We start from the raw sequence: 22,625 nt of genomic DNA, 5'->3' as shown, positions 1-22,625 counted from the left end.
ACCTGGCCTCCAGGTGTGTCCACAACATTGAATCCCCCTTAAAAAAAGAGTTTGGACACCTCTGCTTTAGTGTAACTTTTAGGCCTAATAACACAGTATTATCACAAGGATGTGTCATACCGAGCTTTGACAGTTCTCTCTCAGGCTTTGAAATGGACAGCAATAAGGGCTGTCTTTCTTCCAGAGGTAATAGTAGCTCTGCTCTGGTCTCACCTGTGCTCCTCTGAGTAAGGGTTATGGTGCTGTATGCTCCCCTATTGCTGCAGGCTTCACTGATGCTAAATTACTGCCACTACTCAGCACCAGAGAGAAAGAAAAACCCAGGCAGCGCTCAAAAACTCACAAGTCCTTCATAATGTTGTAATTATAGAAGCAGGAGGTGGACAACGGAACAAAAAACAAAGCTTGGAGAGAAAGAACAAGAACGATGAATGATCAAGGCAAGTGTTCATATTAACTCAAAAGCTCCTGATTGTTTTTTGTCCTGCAAACGCACAGGCATGCTTCTCTCCGACTGCTGTGTTCTATTTTAGCTCTTTTCAGTATTTCTCAAGCAAATCCATTGCCCTATAAATGTTTGCGCTGGGTTCTGAAGAAGTTACCATGGTTACCGCTGCTCTTGTATTATGGTAGACTGGAAGGAGGCTTGAGTTAAGCTGTCCGTCCGGGACTGCAGGCAGACTCAACTCCACCTTGAGGATGAGGAAAATATTGCAGAGTTTTTGCATGTATCAGGGTGTTTTTTTAACTGCAGTCCAGTTAGGAGGCCTGCAAACAGTCAAAGGGAAAGTTCAGAGAAAGATAGTAGTAAAAAAGCAATAATAAACAAATTATAAATAAACAAAATTAAAAAGTAGCAATGCAATGAATTCAACATTGCTCAAACTTGTTTCCTTTTATGTTGCTTATAATGACTGGCATAGAAATAATTAAATTCAAATCAATAATTTTAATTCTATAATTATTTTATTTTATAACTATGGAGAATAATAGAATAAAATAATTGTGATTGTAAAATAATTGTAAAAATGTAATAATTGTGAGTAATATTGTGATTAAATCATTTTTGCTCTGGTTTATATCTCTAACAGTACACAAATGTTGAAAAAGATATTAAAGAACTTAATAGAAAATATTTTCAAAATTATATTTTACAGATATTTTTGCTATTTATATTTTATAAATTTTTATATAACTAAGTAATATAAGAAATAATTGTTGAATAAAAATGTTTACAATTTTTGTAACACCCTTTGAATTCTATTATTTTACGTATCAGGAGGGCATAAAAAAATGACAGGTAAATTTAGGTAAATACACCCTCAGGTGAACAAAACATGACCCAGTACACCGTGTCATCTTTTTGACTTTTCTTTTTATTAAATAGAGAAGCTCTGTGTAACAAACAAAGCACAATGATTCGATTGCTTGTAGAACCAACTTTAGCAACAATAATTTGAAGTAATAATATTCTATATGGCTATCAGTCTCCCACATCGTTCTGGAGGAATTTTGGCCCACTCTTCTTTGCAAAGTTGCTCCAGTTCATTAAGGTTTATGGGAATATTTTTATGCACAGCTCTCTTAAGGTCACCACAGAATTTCAATCCATGATCTTTAGATGACCTCACAATTGACTCAAAAGCATACTTTAGAGAGAAGTTCAGAGACGTTCACAGGCAACCAGTCCTGCCGCTGGCCGTCTGGATGCCCTAAGCGTAATAACATTATGATGCCCGCGGCGGCGAGCTGAGCGCGTGGGGTGTGGTTGCAGTAGAGAGAGAATTTTCTTGTGGTGCCCCCCTCAGCACACGTGACGCTGTGCATAATGGCCAAACATCTCCACTTTGCCCTTTGCCAGTTTCTCTGAGCATTGCACCTTTGGGTGAATTTGCTGGGACGTCCACTCATGGGAAGATGTTTTTCATTTGCGAATGATCTTCCTCAATGTACAATGATGGACTTCAAAAAAATAGATTGATGGGCAGCAACAAATACTTCTCCAAGATCATTGCTGATGTCTTTCCTCCATTGCTGATCTCTTTCCGTCTTTTCCTCTAGACCAGCAAACTGCCACAAGTTCTGCTTTACAGTTGGTCCCGCTTGCTGATGATCAATTAATTAAAGGTTTGAACATTTGATTAGTGGCGCCTGACTGCTTAATTCCTATGGAAGCAGAAAGGGTGTGTTTAGATTGTCAGACATGGCTTCTCCATTTTTGGCTATATTTTTGTTAAATAAACCATGACACTGTATAATATGTCATCTGCTGTCCAATCCACAGGTCTTAATTTTAAGACCTACCAAGGGCCAGATGTTTTTTTTTTTTTTTTTATGTCCTGAAACATAAAACCATAGAATTCAAAGGGGCAGACTTTCTTTTTCACATGACTGTATGCGTCAACAGTACTCTAATGTTAAAAAAAGATACTAAATATATCAAAGATCTTAATTATGTAGTTCCAGACTTGGCACCAGGTTTACGGCACAAAGAAGTTAAACAAGTTGTATCATGAGTGTTCTTGATCTTTTGAGATAAAAGTGCTTGATGTTTATTACAACATAACTTTCCCTCCGGTCCAAAAACAAAAAAACATTTACTAGCAATAAGCTGCAAAAACATCTCATTCTGAACATCAGACAAATGTGTTATGGCTGCTATTGAAGGAAATACTCAATGTAGAGACCCAGAAATGGCTTTATTTTATGCATAGAGCCTTAATGCATGCTGTTTATCTTATGAGTGCAATGTGAAACAGCCATATGATCCTCTCATCTTTTGTCTAATGACCCTTGGGTTAACATTCACCTCCATTTTAAGATGAACAAAAGTGTATTGACTGCAGTGCTGTTGTTCCCTTAATTCACAGCTGAATCGTGTACTGCTGTGCCACATTCTCACCTATTGCACATCTTTGGTTCATATGGATGCCTTGTTCTCTACCTCCTCTCATCTTGATGTGAGTGTCTCCAAGCTCCAGCCACCTGTTGAACCTTCAGAATTAAAGAAAGCACAGGTTATTAGTTACTGTATTGAGCCTAATGTTAATGGAGTAGAAAGCACTGAAGAGGTTTGCGTGGGGTCTGGGCTTTAAGACAGAAAGCGTATCTGTCCTTTACAATCATTTGTGCACAATTAAATATGTTGTTCCTCCCCAATGACTGTGTATAGAATGCAATAGCATTGGACCTGGTGGATTAGTCGGTTGTTGACTGACATATCTGGTCTGCTGAATGATAATGTCGTGTATACCAGAGATCCATCTAAAAATAAAAGTAGTTTCATAGCCTTGTGAATTTCTCCAGGGGAGGTGCCATTTGAAAAGTGCCCTGTAAAAGTTATGCTCACTATGACAGGCGTATATGCCTGGGGTGGTGGTGAAATTGACTTCAATATTGCTGTTAGTCAGTAAATAGAGCATTGCGAATATTGGCTGCTATTTTTACATTTTCAGAGATCATCTGAAAAGATCATCTTTTATAAGACAATATCCTCACGCACTTGAAAGAGAAGGCCTCTTCAGGACAGTTGTACAATGCCAAATGTTTTATAAAACATCAACAAAAAAATAAAAGAGTTTTTTTTTTTTTTTTTTTCCTCACATGCACTTTCTGATCTCATTTTTTGTACTGCAATGTCTTTCTTTGTTTCTCATCTTTCAGGGCCATACTCTATTTCATCCTAAAGAGAAAGTTAAGTTTGTGCTACAATACTGTCTGTGTTACCTGTGAGGATTTAACCACAACCTGAATGTAACCTCATCACAAGAAAATTTCATATGACCCTGCAAATCTGGGATTCTGACTGTGTATTGGAGCTTGTGCAGTACGTCTGTATGTAAACGTAACATTAAAATGATAGACTGAACAAATGCAGTTCAACGATTGAGATTTCTCTGTGGTCGCAAGAATGCAAACAAGTTGATCTTCATGCTTGAGAATCAAATCAACTCTTAATACTTTACTCCGACTGCTGTACATTATTCCATGAGATTAAATAAATAAATATAAATGCCCCAAACAGACTGACAGGTCTGTGAGTAGCATATCTCTGGAGTGGTGCACTGAAAAGGCAGTAATTTCATTTCATGTGTAAATATCTGCTTGGTGTCAGCAAGTGTAGATTCCCCAAAAGCTGAGCTGACAGCCAAGACAAGCAATTACTGTTCTTTGTGTAGTTTACAGGTGATGGACACGGAGCAGAGTACCATAGACCAGGCACGGCTTGCAAAAAGCCACAGACTACCTGCGAGAATCAGCATGCATCTCAAATTCATAGCGTACTGACAGGGAAATGAAGTGTGTTTGTCTGCATTTCCATACGTGTCGGGACTGCAATCGAGCTATACGTGCACATGGGGAAGATTTTTTTCAGGTGTGATGTCATGTTTAGGAGAGTGTAGCCCGTCTCCTGTGGAGGAGTTGCTTTAACTTCTCAGCATGCTTGTTTAAGAACTCGTCTGTAAAGGCTCAGATCGTCTCCAGATTGAAGATTCTTTTGGGTCGATGCTTTTTGCATGCATATACCCAGCATGTTTCCAAAGAAAGGAAATGAGGTGGAAAGAGATTAGCCTACCCATTGATCATTGCTGCTCATCTCTTCGTCCTGGATTTTACTCAAATGCTGCCTATGCAAAAAGTCTTTTTGCATTACATAATACGGTTAGTTTTAGTGAACGTGGTCAGGGATATGAATTGACCTATCAGTAAGCCCCTCCCCTCGAACGTAAGAGGAGCCATTTGCAGTTGAGTATCAGTTGCATAGGGACCGGAACTCGGACAACTTTAGGTTTCTTTGCGTCATAGATTCGAAGCTCTCATCAGTTAAATGGTGTTGTTCATGCAAAAAAAAATAAAAATGGTAAAACACTGATTCCAGTTATACTGAGTGGATGGGCAATGTCATTTTTTTATTTCATTTCCTAAACCCAAACAAAACAGACTAATGCATGATTGTTCATTTGTGGTTTACATTACAATTAAAGTTGAGTCCATGCTAACATACAAATCTAAATAACATAACTTTTTTCACGTAATGTACCGTGTAGGTCAAAAAACATAAACGAAGGTACATACAGCGGATGTTGTCATCTGCTATCCTTACAACCATAACATGAGGCTTTTGTGCATTGTGATCTGTAAACACTCAGTCGGGGGGCGGGGCTTACCGATAGGTCAATTGCATATGGCAAGTGATTTTTCTTAAAGAAACCTGCGCATCTTGATTTGCATACTAAATTACTCAAATCAAGCTTCCCTTCAAATAGATATATTAAGTATGTATGACTGCATCTAAAAAATTGCATAATTTCCTACTATATAAAGAATGTGAAAAGAATTGTCTGAATTCACAGAAAACACCTAATGTGCATCTGATGGGCACTTTACTATCCCATGAGGCCACAGGAGAGCAATAATATATACTATACTATAGTAGTCAATGGCTGCAGAGATCCGCTTGGCTACAAATCCAAATCAGTCCAAATATTGTCCCTTGTGTACAGCAGAACAAAAGAATTCATACAGTTTTAGAACAACTTGAAGGTGGGTAAATGATGACAGGTTTTGGGTGAACTATCCCTTTAAAGTTGTTGTTTTACTTGGCTGGGTACATACTTTGTACTGCGGCAAAGGAAAAATAATGCTCTTAAAATATAATTATTATTTACCAAGAATGTTTTCCAGCCGATGTTTTTTTTATGATTTTGAACAAATCATATATTTCTTAGTAATGGTAATTTATTCTCAGTTTCTTGTCACAGAGTGCTGCCTGATTGCTGTTTAATGAAATACTTTCAAAAACGTGTCCTGTGGGAAATGTCCTGGTGCAGTGCCAGCAGAGCAAGAATCCTCGATAAGGTAATTGATAGTGTGTCCCGCCTCCCCTCCACTGAGTAAAAGTGTGCCGCCCCATTCTGTGCATAAAGGAGCATTATGGGTGAAGCTGGAATAAGAGAATTTTTTTGTTTTAGGTCGTTTCCATTACTGTGATTAATGAACTAATCACCGAGATGGGAAACGAGAGGTGAGGTGTGTGCATGCATGTGGATGTGAGTGTGAGATTGTTATCCTGAAATAGCGGCGGACAAACACAGAGAGCATTACAATAATGTTCAGACACCTTACGCTGATCTATAGCAGTCTCTGACGTAATGCAGTGCAAGCTTTTTGCCAATAAACACTCCTGCCATAATATTGTTACAGTATGTTGTCATATTGTCATACTTTTACATCATTCTGTAACAATTGTGCAGGTCCTCGGGAGCTGGTCATCCAGGAGATTTATGTATAGGCTGAAATGAACACTCCAGGGAAACGGCTCCATAAATCCAATGAAACTTACATTTGTACCAACAGTAATCACACAAACCCAAAACACTTTTATAGATCCCCTCTGATGCCGGTTTAACTTCATGTACCTACAAATTCTTCCAGTGTCAGGAGCTGAAGTATGGTTCTCATAAAAATTTACTTGGCAACATATGAGCTTTATGAAGGAATAATTGAACATCTAGTTAAGAAACAGACAAGAGCCTTGTTATTTGTTTACTAGGCCTTTTAAAGGGGATGCTTGGGCTTTTAAGTGGGCAGTTACAACATGGTCCTGGATTGCAGGTTGCATAAAATGGTATGCAACTAAAAATGGACCCGGGTTGTATTTCTGTTTATATTTATACAAAACTATAGTCGACCTTATCAAATGCACTCATTCAATCCCACAATGTACAGCAATAACAAGTGTACAGTCGATGTACACTCAACCTCTGTTCGAATTCACTCACTAATTCACATCAAGTGAACTTTATTACGGACTTATGTAGGATGTAGTGTAGTGATTAAGGGTTTAGGGGGCAATTTCGGATTCAACCTATGTTAGACAGACACCACTGTGAGCACAATAACCAGAAACAGCAGCCAGCTTTTACACTTCCTTCTAAACCAAAACAATGAGCTTACGCCATAACTACTGTAATTTGGAAGAGATGAAATCCTGTGACTTTATACTCGGAGCGGTTTGTGCCAATGGCAACGCTCAATGCCAAAATGAATCTGCAACCATCAAGTGGTACAAGTCAGTGCTCTTTGTTGATATGTTCATGATTATTATTGTAATGCTATGCGCTTTGAGACATGAGTAAGTTTAACACCGTCTCTCGTGACACTTTTGTATGTTCCCTGTTGTTTTGAAGACGTGCTAAAAATGCCAACTCGTTTCCCTGTTTTGGCCAGCAAGTGATGTCATATCTGCTCCACTGTATTGCTAGCCTCTCCAAAGATTACCTACCCTACTTAAAAAAAAAAAAAAAAAAAAATGTTCTAGTTTTTTACATCCTGCATTAAAAAATGTAAATTAGCTTGCCTTTTTCCTGCTTGAAGCATTTATTTTCCTGTGCGTTTATTCCACGTATGTACAATTCACTACGTAAGCACATGTTTATGTTAAAAAACAGACAATTAAACAAAATAACACGCAATTTACTAGCCTGGATGCCATCGAACTCAGCCCCGCTTACAACATTTGAGCTCGGGCAGCAGTTCGGTCTGGACTTGATCCATAGAGGAGTAATTATGCCCGAACAGAAACTGTTCGGACCAATGAAATTGTCAGGGCGGGCTTTAGATGATGATGGACAGATGATAAACAGTAGAGTCGAACTGGGCATTGCCATCTTGTGAGCGAGTCATCGCGAGTAGGGATGGGTATCGTTAAGATTTTACCGGTATTACTACTCTTATCGATACTGCTTATCAGTCCGGTACTTTAACGGTATTCTTATCGGTACTTTTTGAGATTTATATATATATATATATATATATATATATATATATATATATATATATATATATATATATATATATAAAATCTCACCACATTGCATGTAGATTTATATATATATATATATATAATATAAAAATCTCAAAAAGTACTGATAAGAATACCGTTAAAGTACCGGACCGATAAGCAGTATCGATATATATATATATATATATATATATATATATATATATATATATATATATATATATATATATATATATATATATATATATATATTCTAGTAATCAAATGTAAAATAACACTGCATAGTTTATTATAAATAGCCTAAATGAATGCTTATTAAAGCTGAAGTTATTCATGCAAGAGCTGTGAGTGATTTTCTCTTTGCATTTGGTTAAGTCGCAGTAATTCATCAGCATGTTTATTTACACTGCTGCCTCTTTAAGACAGATGTGCAGATCTATAGGCGACTATAGGCGACAATAGGCAGATGCACTACATTTTCTCCCGACTACATCCATAATAACTACGTCCATTTTAGACACAAACTGTGTTGTGTTTAAGAGACTCTCCAACTGTTTGGTTACTGACATTCTTCAAAATATCTTCCCTTGTGTTCAGCTGAAGAAAGAAATCCATACAGGTTTGAAACAACTTAAGGGTGAGTACAGTCCCTGACAAAAGTCTTGTCGCTTGTGTACAAATTGACCTAAAGTGCCGCTGAAATATATTTCTAATCAAGATTTTTTTACAAGAAATGGCTTATTTTAATCCCACCAGCTTTTGTGATAATGTTTCAGTGAAAAACTAAACTTTCAAAAAGTATTCTAATATCCACAGCTTGGTAAAGCCCATTGAGTCAATTTTTGCAAAGACATAAGTGTTGTCACCTTGTCATATGAGCTTCACCTGTGACTAATAATGGATCAATTAGGTCTCAAGTGTGTATAAAAAGAACCCCAGTACGCTAGACCTTCACATCAACTGCAACTAGACCTCTGCAAACATGCCTAAGATTCACCCTGAGACTAAAGTTTTGATTATCAAGAGGCTGAAGACCAGATCCACTGCTGATGTGGCAGACACCTTCAATGTGTCTCAGCGTCAAGTACAGAGGATAAAAAAAAGATTTGAAAAGACTGGAGACGTTTTTGACAAGCCCAGGTCAGGCAGACCCCGCAAGACAACTGCTCGAGAGGACCGTTTGTTGGCTCGAAAATCCAAGGCCAGCCCATTTTCCACTGCAGCAGAGCTTCACGAGACCCGGTCACCTGAAGTCCCTGTGTCAACCAGAACAGTTTGTTGGATTCTGTTTTGAAATGGCCTCCATTGTCGAATCAGTGCCCGGAAGCCAGCACTAAACAAAAGACAATTGAAAAACCGTGTGGCATTTGCCAAGGCCCACAGCCTGCTAAAAGGATGGACGCTGGAAAAGTGGCAGAAGGTGGATTTTTCAGATGAATCTTCTGTTGAATTACACCACAGTCGCCGCAAATATTGCAGGAGACCTACTGGAGCCAGAATGGATCCGAGATTCACCCAGAAAACAGTGAAGTTTGGTGGCGGAAAAATCATGGTCTGGGGTTACATCCAGTATGGGGGTGTGCGAGAGATCTGCAGGGTGGAAGGCAACATCAATAGTCTAAAATACCAAGAAATCTTAGCTACCTCTTAGCTACCCCAACCATAAAAGAGGCCAAATTCTGCAGCAGGACGGTGCTCCATCGCATACTTCCATCTCCACATCAAAGTTCCTCCCCAAGGCGAAGAAGATGAAGATGCTCCAGGATTGGCCAGCCCAGTCACCAGACATGAACATCATTGAGCATATGTGGGGTAGGATGAAAAAGGACGCATGGAAGACGAAACCAAAGAATATTGATGAACTCTGGGAGGCATGCAAGACTGCTTTCTTAGCTATTCCTGATGACTTCATCAATAAATTGTATGAATCCTTGCCAAACCGCATGGATGCAGTCCTTCAAGCTCATGGTCATACAAGATATTAAATTTGGATCTCACAGCACCACAACTTAATTTGCTGACATATTTTTGTATTTGCAGTAAATTTGTTTAATTTCTGTATAGGCGACAAAACTTTTGTCTTGCCAAAATTTGACCTTTCTGTCTTGATTAAATGATAAATATTTTTTCTATGAAAATTATTTATTTCAGTGCATTAAACATCATTTGGGAGGGTTTTATTTTTTCATATGAGCTATTTCTAACACCAATTAATTAATTAAAAGTCAGGTTAATATTAGGTATTTCTAGAAAATAGATAAGCGACAAGACTTTTGTCAGGGACTGTAAAGGATGACAGAATTTTCATTTTAAAGTGAACTATCCCTTTAACCCACGGCCATGAAGAAAAAAACCCCAGCAGACTTGGCAACACGGTGCAGTTGAGTACTGTTGACATTTGAGAACTAATATGCGTCGCTCTGTTGCTCTGATTGGTTGTAGGTCTATCCAATAGAGGGAATGCACGTGACGTCACAGTCAGCTGGCGTGACTGTGATTACACCCCACTGAGTGGCAAAAAGACTGAGAGGCAGCATTGGTTTACAGCGTGAATGCAGCGAAAACACACAAAACCAGGCCCGGCACCAGAGGAGGGGGAGGGGGAGGCTTGACCACGTACCCAATGGACATCGCTGTTCCAAGCTTGAGACGGACTTGATAATAGCAGGCAATGTTCTCACTCAAACCTCTGCCACCTGCTGCTGCTTCTGCTTTAAGAGGGAAACGCTGCCCATAACTGCTTGTCTAGGATACGTAATCCTCCGTAAGAATTCATGATAGCATATTATTAGTGAAAAGGAGCTAGTAAATGTATTTGCACTCATCAAATGTATATCGAGACATGATATACAACCTCATGATCGCTATACAATTTACATATACTGAATAGCCTATTTTAGCATCAAACCTGATAAATATCTGGCTCGCACAGCACTAGTTAGATCATGTATGCACAAAGAGGTGTCGCTGATGTTTCATTAAACGAAATTAGAGTAGGCTTCTGCAGAAACATTGTCTTCATGTATAATTTTTTTTCTGTTCAATTTAATAAATAATTGAAAGGGCAGAATCTCTACAGCAAACACATTAAAGTGTAAGACTTCCAGGAGCTAAGTCTGAAAATCTATAGTTTCTCTCATCACTGGCATTTCACACGTCTTGTCCTGTGCATCTTCAAGGCCTGTGACGGATGTGAAACAGTCCATAAGTTAAAAATCCCTTTAAAAAGTTGCAGTTTGCTTTATTCTTTTTAGTAAATCCACTGTTGCCATTTTGATAATAGTTGGGATTGCGTGCCAGCTGCCATGTTGAAGAGTGCCAAGGCAGATGGGATAGCAGCAGGGGGTATTTTGGGAGTGAGGAAAAATACATGCAATGTGGTGAGGAATCTGTCCTTCCTTTCTCTCGTTCCTCTCTTCTCACAGTAAGGGCTGTTTAATCCACTGCTTCCCTACCTGGCCACAGCAAGGAGAATGCTACTGTATTCATTAGTAAAGCAATACTTTTTCTTTAATATAGAAAGTAGGTTATTGATATTATAGTTTAAAAATAAGTATTGTAGTTAAAAATAAGAAATATCGTATTGTGGTATATGAAGTCACAACAGTACTTTAAAACAAAAAATGCCTCAGTAATAAGAAATATTGCACTGGATTGCGGCAGGGCTGGCACCAGAGCACACAAAATGAGGGGGGCATGTATATATATTTTTTGTGGGGCCTGTGGCTAAAAATCACATTGAGTTCCCATTCTAGAAATCACAGGCCAGTCGGTTGCTTCTGCAGTGGACTGAATTAACGAATAAGCGGTGGGCAGTTTTCTAGGATAACTAGCATACATACCTGCATTTCAGCAATTCATTTAGTGCCACAGATAAATATTGTCACCTAATTAATATTCATCAACAAGACACATGTGCCCCTTACTTTCCAGACTTATTTTATTTGCATGCATATGCCCTTATTTCATTATGGTTTTATTTTCATTTTATTATCAGTGACTATTGTTGTTTTGTGTATGACTTAATTAGATTTTTTGTATTCAATTGTTTTTGTTTGTGTGGAAAGGATGGCGAAGCATCCGTCTGTGGGTCATAATCTGCTGTACAGTGACAACAGTGCTAATTAATTTCATCATAGACTGCTACTGCATAGTGTAAAACTGCTGTATGCAGCATGAATCCACTATAGTTGGTGGAAATAAAGTATCGCCTCAGGAATGAAGTTATTCACTGGGTTTAAACACCCAATGGATGTTTCTGTTACGATCACAACTGTAGTCAGCTGTACTTGCCCAGAGGGGACGGCTGCCAACGCACAGAAACCCAAAGCAGACAACCGTACTGTCAGTTAAAATAGACTTCACATTTTCACACACTCTCTGTGTCAGTTGTCCCTCGTCTCTGAATGGAAAAAATAAACTAAAAAAGGGGGGGAAATCTCTTCGCACAGCATTTCCATTTGGGACAGAGATTTTGTGTTTGTAGAAGATTCTGTTTATTTTCTGTCTGGCCCAAAGCCTGGATCAGAGAAGATGAAAAGGCTTAGTAGCGTAAAGCTCTCCTCCTTGCCGCTACATTTGCAGTAGTTATTCATTCATGACAAAACCCATTCACGCCATGACAGGTTACGCTCCTCTGATGTATGGCACCTGCTCCCGGTGATGCACTGCTCAAACCCCACTCGGCCCGGTAGCGCTTTGCGTCTGACGGCTGCTGCTGGCTCGGGTGGGTAGAGTATGGCGGTGGCGTTTGATACACAGCGTAAAAAACTCGCTGATGAGGGCAGCCATGAAGAAATGTGTTGAGATCACTTTTTCAGAGTAATAGCTAGTGAATATGAATATGTCGGGGTAATCAACATTTTCTTGCTTGCTTGTGCCATTTATTCAGATTTCACCACCTGAACGCATATCCTCCACTGTTTATTTGTCAAACCTCATGATTGCTAAGATCCATGACTCAAAGTGATTTACTTTAGCCACCTGAAAACTCAGGAGGTAGTATAGTTCCACTTTAAGAAAGTTTCAAAATCAAGTTTGTGTACCCATATAAACAAACTAAAATACAAAGTCATTGCATGAGCTTTGCAGGACTAGGATTGAAAAGCACTGCATTAGATACATTTTTTTTTTTTTTTTTTAAATATGTTCAAGTGGTCCCAAACTAATTTTAGTTTGACAGTAAACTTACACATATATACATATACGTGTGCGTGTGTGTGTTATCAGGACAAGTGTACAATGACATGGGTATGGCATTTGTATTACAAGGAAAGGGTGAAATATGAGAACATTACCCATGTCCCCACTTTTCCAAAGGTTTATAAATCATACAGAATAAGTTTTTTGAGAAAGTAAAAATGTATAATGTTTCCTGTGATGGGTAGGTTTAGGGACAGGGGCACTGTAGGGGGATATAAAATACGGTTTGTATGGTATAAAAACCATTATGCCTATAAAATGTGCTCATATTTCACAAAAACAAATGTGTGTCTGTGTGTGTGAGTAAAACATATACTACAGTTATATAATATAATTATATATAAACTGTAGTATAAGTTTTACACACACACACACACACACACACACACACACAGACCTAAATGATTATTAGGAACACCATAATAATACTCTGTTTGACCCCCTTTCACCTTCAGAACGGCCTTAATTCTATGTGCGCATTGATTCAACAAGGTGCTGAAAGCATTCTTTCGAAATGTTGGCCCATATTGATAGAATAGCATCTTGCAGTTGATGGAGATTTGTGGGATGCACATCCAGGGCACGAAGCTCCCGTTCCATCACATCTCAAAGATGCTCTATTGGGTTGAGATCTGGTGACTGTGGGGGCCATTTTAGTACAGTGAACTCATTGTCATGTTCAAGAAGCCAATTTGAAATGATTCAAGCTTTGTGACAGGGTGCATTATCCTGCTGGAAGTAGCCATCAGAGGATGGGTACAGGGTGGTCATAAAGGGATGGACATGGTCAGAAACAATGCTCAGGTAGGTCTTGGCATTTAAACAATTGGCACTAAGGGGCCTAAAGTGTACCAAGAAAACATTCCCCACACCATTACACCACCACCACCACCAGTCTGCACAGTGGTAACAAGGCATGATGGATCCATGTTCTCATTCTGTTTACGCCAAATTCTGACTCTACCATCTAAATGTCCCAAAAAAAATCGAGACTCATCAGACCAGGCAATATTTTTCCAGTCTTCAACTGTCCAATTTTGGTGAGCTTGTGCAAATTGTACCCTCTTTTTCCTACTTGTAGTGGAGATGAGTGGTAGGGTCTTCTGCTGTAGCCCATTTGCCTCAAGGTTGTGCATCTTATGGCTTCACAAATGCTTTGCTACATACCTTGCTCTTCTATCAGTTTGAATCAGTCGGCCCATTCTCCTCTGACCTCTAGCATCAACAAGGCATTTTCACCCACAGGACTGCCACATACTGGATGTTTTTCCCTTTTCACACCATTCTTTATAAACCCTTTAACTACTATAAACTATGTTCCGTTTTCAAAAAAGGGTAGTTTTACAAACAAACACCTACTTGTAATCGTTTGCATTTGTTGAGAGTTCACTGTTCTTAAAAAAACTGTCTGAACGATCTTGCACCTTTCTATTTATGTAACAAAAAAAACAAAAACAAAAAACTCCTGACATGTTACATCTGCTTAGTGACTAGTAGGCCCATACCAAGTATGTTCAAACTGCATTCAGAAGCAGCAGCATAGCTCTGATGAGAACACAACACATACACTCCCAGGCATGTATCGCTCCTCTCTCAGCACATTCCATAGTCGCCTCTCGTTCCACGCCTATAGTTCTCAAGCCCAGTCTAGCATTGTTCCTCATTTCTTATACATGGATTTCTCTAGCACTGCTGCTCCTGCCAGACAGCGAAAAACGAGCCTGGCCCATTAAATCTGTGTTTACTAGAGAACTCCCCTACAATGCCTCTGAATGCTACCCACAGATAAATAAAACATCTCCCCTGACTCGGCCCAGGAGAGACTGACATCATAAGTTAGGACAAGACTTACTGTCATACCCTTAAAGTAGGTAATGAAGTCAAGTTTGCTGAGGTGCCATTCATGTGCAGTCGGCTGGTATAAGTAATTCTCTTTTGTTCTGTATAACAGCAATGCAGGCTACACTTTAGTTTCTAAGGCCAGAACAAAAGTTAGTCAGGACATGGCCAGTCCTAGACAGAATACAAGATGTTTGTTTTAATATTTGGATTAAAACATGGTAAAATGTGTTTAGCAAAGAGACTAATAAAAACAGTTCAGGATCTATCTAGAGACAGAATGACAGAACATAAATCTGCAATCACATTTTCATCACCATACCAAACACTTTGAGATGTCATGACAGAAATGGTATCTTGGTATATCAAAGCATGATCAAAATATGAAGCAAAGTAATATCAGCCTGATCAGAAGTGTGAATAATCAAGTTTAAATTTCCTATTTCTAATCTTAAAGCATCCCAATCATGCTGTGTTTCAGAAAACCAACTTGTAATTGTCCCAACTTCATACAAACTTTCATCAGGTCAATTCACTGCAGCGAGAGGCAGCAACAGACACTTTTTTGGGTTTTGTCGGATCGGTTCGTTACCTTTTAACATTTGTTGGCTACCATTTTCAACCATTGAACATGTTGAATCTGCATTTGTCGGGTCTTCGATTGATACGAAAGTGACACTGTAATCATGGTGACTGTTGCCGCTGGTCTGTCGGTCAAGTGAAGTGGCTTTAAATAGCAATGTTTCTAAGCACTGATTTGATTGTTTTCCAATTAAATTGTAAATAATTTATGATATGATTATTCCAAATTCGAGCCTTTAGATTTTATTTCCAAATGTGTATTGTTGAAACACATACAAAGAAACAAAGGTGACAAAATACCCAGTAGATGTCACTAGCTATTCAATCAACATTAACCTTTGCCAGGTGTGATTTCTCACAGGATTATAGCTGAGAGTATATGCAAGTTGCTGTAGGCTACAAACAACAACATAACCTTTTGAGTTCAAATGTGATTTTTTTTTCTTCTAAACCTAATTGTGTCCACAACTAGGGAAAGTGATTGTGTTTCCGTCAGTACAACTCTGGCATTTAAATGTTCACATTGTGACTCAACTGAAAAACTTCCCTAGATCGATTGGTTCCCTGAAGTTTGTGGTTACTGTCTCTGGAGGAGTTCCTCAAATGGTCCCATGTACCGGCCATCATCAAGTTTTAGCTCCTGTACAAGATTACCACACTCCCTTCAGACTAGACAGGTAGAAAGGTGCTGGCTGTGTCATCTGGAAGGAGGAAGGAAGACAAGGAGACTTGGTGGTGGAACGAGGAAGTCCAGGAGAGTATCCAGAGGAAGAGGTTAGCTAGGAAGAAGTGGGACAGTGAGAGAACGGAGAAAAGTAGACAGGAATATAGGTTGATGCAGCATGAGGTTAAGATAGAGGTGGCAAAGGCCAAACAGAAAGCGTATGAGGACATGTATGCAAGGTTAGATAGTAAAGACGGTGAGAGGGATGTGTATCGGTTGGCGAGGCAGAGGGATAGAAATGGAAAGGATGTGCAGCAGGTTAGAGTGATTAAAGATAGAGATGGAAAAGTGTTCACAGGTGACAGGAGGGTGAGGGAAAGATGGAAGAAGTACTTTGAGGAACTGATGAATGAGGAAAAATGACAGGGAGAGAGTTGTAGAGGCAAATATTGTTGACCAGGAAGTAGAAAGTATTAGCAAGGGTGAAGTTTGGAGAGCTTTGAAGAGGATGAAGAGAGGAAATGCAGTTAGTCCTGATGACATACCAGTGGAGGTATGGAAGTGTCTAGGAGAAATGGCAGTAGAGTTTTTAACTATGTGGTTTAACAAGGTTTTAGAGAGTGAGATATGCCTGAAGAATGGAGAAGTGTTTTGGTGCCGATTTTTAAGAACAAGGGAGATGTGCAGAGTTGTGGAAACTACAGCGGTATTAAAGGTCCCATGGCATGGATTTTTGTATTATTTTATAATGTTTCCTGAAGTGTACTTACAGTGCCTTGCAAAAGTATTCGGCCCCCTTGAACTTCGCGACCTTTTGCCACATTTCAGGCTTCAAACATTCCTCCTTGCAGAACAGCTCGAGCTCAGTGAGGTTGGATGGAGAGCGTTTGTGAACAGCAGTTTTCAGTTCTTTCCACAGATTCTCGATTGGATTCAGGTCTGGACTTTGACTTGGCCATGCTAACACCTGGATATGTTTATTTTTGAACCATTCCATTGTAGATTTTGCTTTATGTTTTGGATCATTGTCTTCTTGGAAGACAAATCTCCGTCCCAGTCTCAGGTCTTTTGCAGACTCCATCAGGTTTGACAGTGGGGATGGTGTGTTCAGGGTGATGAGCTGTGTTGCTTTTACGCCAAACATAACATTTTGCATTGTTGCAGAAAACTGGGGGATTTTTATGAAGACCAAAAGTATACCCACGTTTGCAAAGTTCAATTTTGGTTTCATCTGACCAGAGCACCTTCTTCCACATGTTTGGTGTGTCTCTCAGGTGGCTTGTGGCAAGCTTAAAAACAACACTTTTTATGGATATCTTTAAGAAATGGCTTTCTTCTTGCCACTCTTCCAGAAAGGCCAGATTTGTGCAGTATACGACTGATTGTTGTCCAATGGACAGAGTCTCCCACCTCAGCTGTAGATCTCTGCAGTTCATCCAGAGTGATCATGGGCCTCTTGGCTGCATCTCTGATCAGTCTTCTCCTTGTATGAGCTGAACGTTTAGAGGGACGGCCAGGTCTTGGTAGATTTGCAGTGGTCTGATACTCCTTCTATTTCAATATTATCGCTTGCACAGTGCTCCTTGGGATGTTTAAATTGGGAAATCTTTTTGTATCACTTGTTGTTGATTCTTCACCAAAAAAAATACAGTTTTATATCTTTATGTTTGAAGCCTGAAATGTGGCAAAAGTTCGCAAAGTTCAAGGGGGCCGAATAATTTCGCAAGACTGTATATTAGTATGGTTTTTACATCCAAAAAATTATTTTCTATACTGATATATACCCTCTGGCTAGAATGCTCTGTTTCAAGGGGCGTGTCTGCTGTGAGACTTCAATCAAAACACCCACTGTTGTGATTGGCTGACATCTTTGCATTTGAAATGAGATTACGTGTGGAGGGGGCGTGGTTTAGTGAGGTGCAAGCAGCAGCCAGCAGCACTCACTGCCAGTCGAGAGAGACGGAGATGGGGAAAGATTGCTGAGAAACTGTTATTGTACCGAGTTGAGAGCGCAAATTTATTTTGTTTGTATCTGAGAGCTCTGACTAAACACGAGTAAACTTTGCAATGTTCTTTCTCTCACAGAATGCTTTCACCACAGCTAACAGCAAACACGACATCGACATGAATACAGTAAGAGCTTCTGTTGAGCATAATGAGCAGCGTCATTCAAACGGCAGTTTGGACAAGTGTGCACTGCAGATATAAGGGTGATTGACAGATCCGAACATTATAAAGAGTGTTCTTTGATCACTCTCTGTAGTTTAATCATTTAAATAACAGATTTGTTTCATGCTATTAACAGAAACGATGTAAAGTTGATCATTTAAGTCACTGGCTTGATTCACTGATGCATCAAGACGGCCAGCGGCAGGACTGACAATATTAAACAATTTAGAAAGGAAGTCGGAGTGATGAATGATTAGCTACACATCAGAAATCACTGATCCCAGATCAGGCATTAATGAACACTGTTACTCACTGTTCGTGGTGGTGCTGTCAAATCCATATGGTAAAGCCTGTGCTGCTGACATCGCGACTGATAAACTGAATCCATTCTCTACTAATTCTCTGGGTGGGCAAAGCAGAGGAAGAGGAGGAAACCTTTCCTGGTATGACATCATAACAGGAGAATTCAAGATCAGCTCGTCTGGGCTCTCATTTTCTCAAAGGCAGAGAAAGACAGCCAGAACTTGGTTTACACCGGTCAAAATTTCTAGCCACTTGGGGACAATTTTCGGGCTAGGGGAACTCATATTAATGTTGAAAAACCTCATAAAATAAAATGTTCATGCCATGGGACCTTTAAGCTGATGAGCCATACAAGTTGTGGGAAAGAGTAGTGGAAGCAAGGCTAAGGGGAGAAGTGGACATTTGTGAGCAGCAGACAGATGCATTATTTGCTTTGAGAATATTAAAGGTGCCCTATAATGATTTTAAACATTAAAGGTGCCCTAGAATGATTTTAAACAATGTTAAATTGTTCTCTGATATCTACATAGAGGGTACGTGGCTTACTTAAGGGCAAAAATTGTCCAGATACAGTGTTACAGGTCTGATTGTCCCTAGGATGTAATGCTCTGTTTTAGCCTTATTTTGAAGGGTCATGGATATTAATGTTGAACTCTGCTCTGATTGGCTTATTTCAGCAGCTCACAGCTGTTGAGCTTGTGAGTCCTGACCATCCTGACAGAACACAGACTGACTGAATGACACTTTAAGCAAAACATCTCAAATGGAGATTGATAAAAATGCAGCTTACTTGTTTATTGGTGTTTTCAGATCATCCACACGCAAGAAAGAGCTTGAGTTTGTGCGGTTGCCAGATTTCAGTAATTAAATCCCCCAAACCGAGCTTTTCTGTGATTTTTTTTAACCTAAACATGACCAATCTGGCAATCGTATGCACGCGAACTCTCTCACACACAGATGATCTGAAAACACCAATAAACAAGTAAGCTGCATTTCAGCAATCTCCAATGACTATCATTTTAACTTATATGGTGGAAAAGGTGGCGTTTGCTAGAAGGATCAAGTGAACGGTATCTAGGGTTGTATTTTGTAATACAAAATAATATTAACCTTTGTCATTAGACACACTAAGTTTTGTATGGTACTTGGAATTTACTGTTGTTACTGTACTAGCATCTTGCGTCATCTAGACAATGCGGTCTTTAAGAAACTTTCAATTGAATCAGAAATTGTTTAAACAGCTAGTCAATAAGTGGATAAAAATCACTACTTACTGCTTGCAGGAATGTTGCCCCTTAAGACGCTGAGCTTGCTTGAAATGGGCCAAACAAATGAACGATTTGTTGTGGTATCCGATTATAATAAACCTCAACCATGACTGTTGACATATGACAACAGTCCCCTACACAGCCTAAACATGACGTGTCATGATAGCAGTTTTTGCTATCCTCCTATCCTCAAGTGGAAAAGAGGTGAAGAAGCATGTGCAGGCAGATTGGAATGGGTGGAGAAAAGTGTCAGGTCTGTTGTATGATAGAGTACTAGCAAGAATGAAAGGAAAGGTGTACAGGACAGTAGTAAGACCAGCGATGTTGTATGGTTTGGAGACAGTTGCACTGAGGAAAAGACAGGAGGAAGCAGAGCTGAAGATGTTGAGGTGCTCGGTGGGAGTGACGAGGATAGATAGGATCAGGAATGAGTACATCAGAGGGACAGCACATGTGAGATGTTTTGAAGACAAAGTTAGAGAAGCCAGGTTGAGATGGTTTGGACATGTTCAGAGGAGGGAGAGTGAATATATTGGTAAAAGGATGCTGAGGTTAGAGCTGTCAGGCAGGAGGTCAAGAGGAAGACCAAAGAGGAGGTTTATGGATGTAGTGAAGGAGGACATGAAGGTAGTCGGTCTGAGAGAAGAGGATACAGAGGATAGGACTAGATGCATGCAGACGATTCACTGTGGCAACCCCTGAAGGGAACAGACGAAAGAAAAAGAAGAAGAAAAGAAGATGAAAAGCGCATGAAATGTCCAATGTTTTGGAATGTTGGAGCTCTGAAACATCACAAACGTTGCATATTCCCTTTGTGGCTGATGTGAATTGTTTTAATGCAAAATATTAGCTTTTTTGCTTCGCTTTTCCATTATGCATTTCGTGTAAAAAGGACTTTTATGCTAAATCAAGTGTGTTGAGACCAAGCCTGCAGTCTCCCTCTCAGATACTGAAGCTTTCGTCCCTCGCTCGCCCCCCGGTGACCGGTCCCAGTATAGCGGCCCCTCTGTGTTTTCTGATGGGCGCGAGGCAAACAAAACAATAAAATTACACTTCAAATATTTGTTCCCCAAAGTTAGTTTATGTCATTGAAGGCAGTTATCATCACGATGATTTCATATCAAATGTTCGTTTTTAAAATAAGTTTAGTTTTAGTTATTTATCTGATGCTATAAAAGCGGGGGGTGTGACGTCATGATTGACAGCTGAGATCGACGTCTTCTCTGAGTGAAGTTGTCACAGAGGCACTAACAGACTTTTTTCCGAATTTTTGGGAGCCAATTGGAGCTTTAGCTTTAATTTCTACATTTCCATAACTGTTTATTTCACACCAACATAATTAATTGTTCTGCATCTGCGAGAGTGTGGGCGGGCTTTTGATATCGCGACTGTACTTCCTGCGCTCTACTGCGCAACTCCGGTCCCGAAATCGCTACTGCGCACTCGGTCCCAAGATGTCAGCGCCGTACAGGCCGCCTGAAAGCTTCAAATATGGCTAGCAGAAACGAATGATGTCGAGTCGTCCATATTTTTTTACGATCTATGGTTGAGACTCGGTCCTGGAGGGCCACTGTCCTGCAGAGTTTAGCTCTAACTTGCCCCAACACCTCCTTGGACATTTCTAGTGTGCCTATTAAAGACCTTGATTTCCTGGTTTAGGTGTGTTTAATTGGGGTTGAAGCTGAACTCTGCAGGAAAGTGGCCCTCCAGGAGCAGGATTGGACACCCCTGTGCTAAATGCTATTAGCTACAACCTCAATAAACTCCTAATTTACTACTTATTAATAGTTAAGGTAGTTTTGTCAAATTTAAGTTTAGGTATTTGGTAGGACTAAGCGATGTAGAATAAGGCCATACAGATTAGGGCATTCATATGTGCTTTAAAAAAAACTAACCAACTATCCTAGCAATATGCATGCTAATATGCAAGTTAATAGCAAGAATTGAACCCTAAAATAAAGTTACCAAACTTCTATATGCTAATATTCAGCTGTTTAATAACCCATGATGGACCCTTGCTATATTGCAGTGTATTTATGTTAATGTTTACAGTGGCATTGGAGCAGCAGGAAACCACCAAGCCATGGTCGCCTATGCTTACAACAACTCTGAAAATAAAGGAATGATGCTTTAGTAGAAAAAAGTTCAGAATGTTTGTACATCTTAGTTATTTAACATTGAGTTTTATGGAGATGAGAAATTAATGCAATTTTTATTAACTTACACACAACACAGAAAACAATATCTACACAAATCACCTTATTTAGAATTGCAACATGTTCTCATTTGCTAGTATTGGGCTGAGGAAGCAAGGGGCACTAGAAGCATTGCATTTGAGCTGGCACTCAAGACAGCAATCAAAGCTTGTTGTGTACCATGCAAAAGGCCCGTAAATCTTTTCATGGGACTCACATTGAAGTAATGCAACTTGAAAATATACTTTTGCTTTTTTAAACACTATTGTCTGTCATTAACAAAAACAACTATGCAACTTTGGCAGCAATGGTCTGATTAAAATAAATTATGCTTATATGCATTGTAGTGGACTTTGTCCCTTTGTTACAATATTGGCATGGCAACAAATAATTAAAATCACACCTATGATTCTATTTGGAGGTGGAGAGAGGATTTCTCAGGCGAAGGTCAGAGGCATTTCAAAATAATATTAACAGTGATCATTGATAGCAACTAAACTGCATAATTACAAGCCTCTCACATATGCAAATACATTGTAAACAGTGCCATGACAACACATTACCTCTTCATTTCCAGGTTTGTGTATCCACAGAGAGTT

At 39.4% G+C, this 22,625-nt stretch overlaps 1 long non-coding RNA gene across 1 annotated transcript in view; it reads right to left on the bottom strand.

Moving 5' to 3' along the window:
* Window positions 1–22,625, bottom strand: part of LOC137076154 (uncharacterized) — a 37,751-nt gene continuing 15,126 nt past the window's right edge. The window contains exons 3-4 of the long non-coding RNA XR_010905213.1: window positions 2,903–2,994; window positions 1–768 (exon numbers count right to left, since the gene is read on the bottom strand). This is a non-coding gene — a long non-coding RNA (uncharacterized lncRNA). The remainder of the gene's footprint in view (window positions 769–2,902; window positions 2,995–22,625) is intronic.

The sequence above is a fragment of the Pseudorasbora parva genome, chromosome 5 (genome assembly GCF_024679245.1).
Source record: "Pseudorasbora parva isolate DD20220531a chromosome 5, ASM2467924v1, whole genome shotgun sequence".
Classification (NCBI taxonomy): domain Eukaryota; kingdom Metazoa; phylum Chordata; class Actinopteri; order Cypriniformes; family Gobionidae; genus Pseudorasbora; species Pseudorasbora parva.
This window is presented reverse-complemented; position numbering and strand designations above follow the sequence as displayed.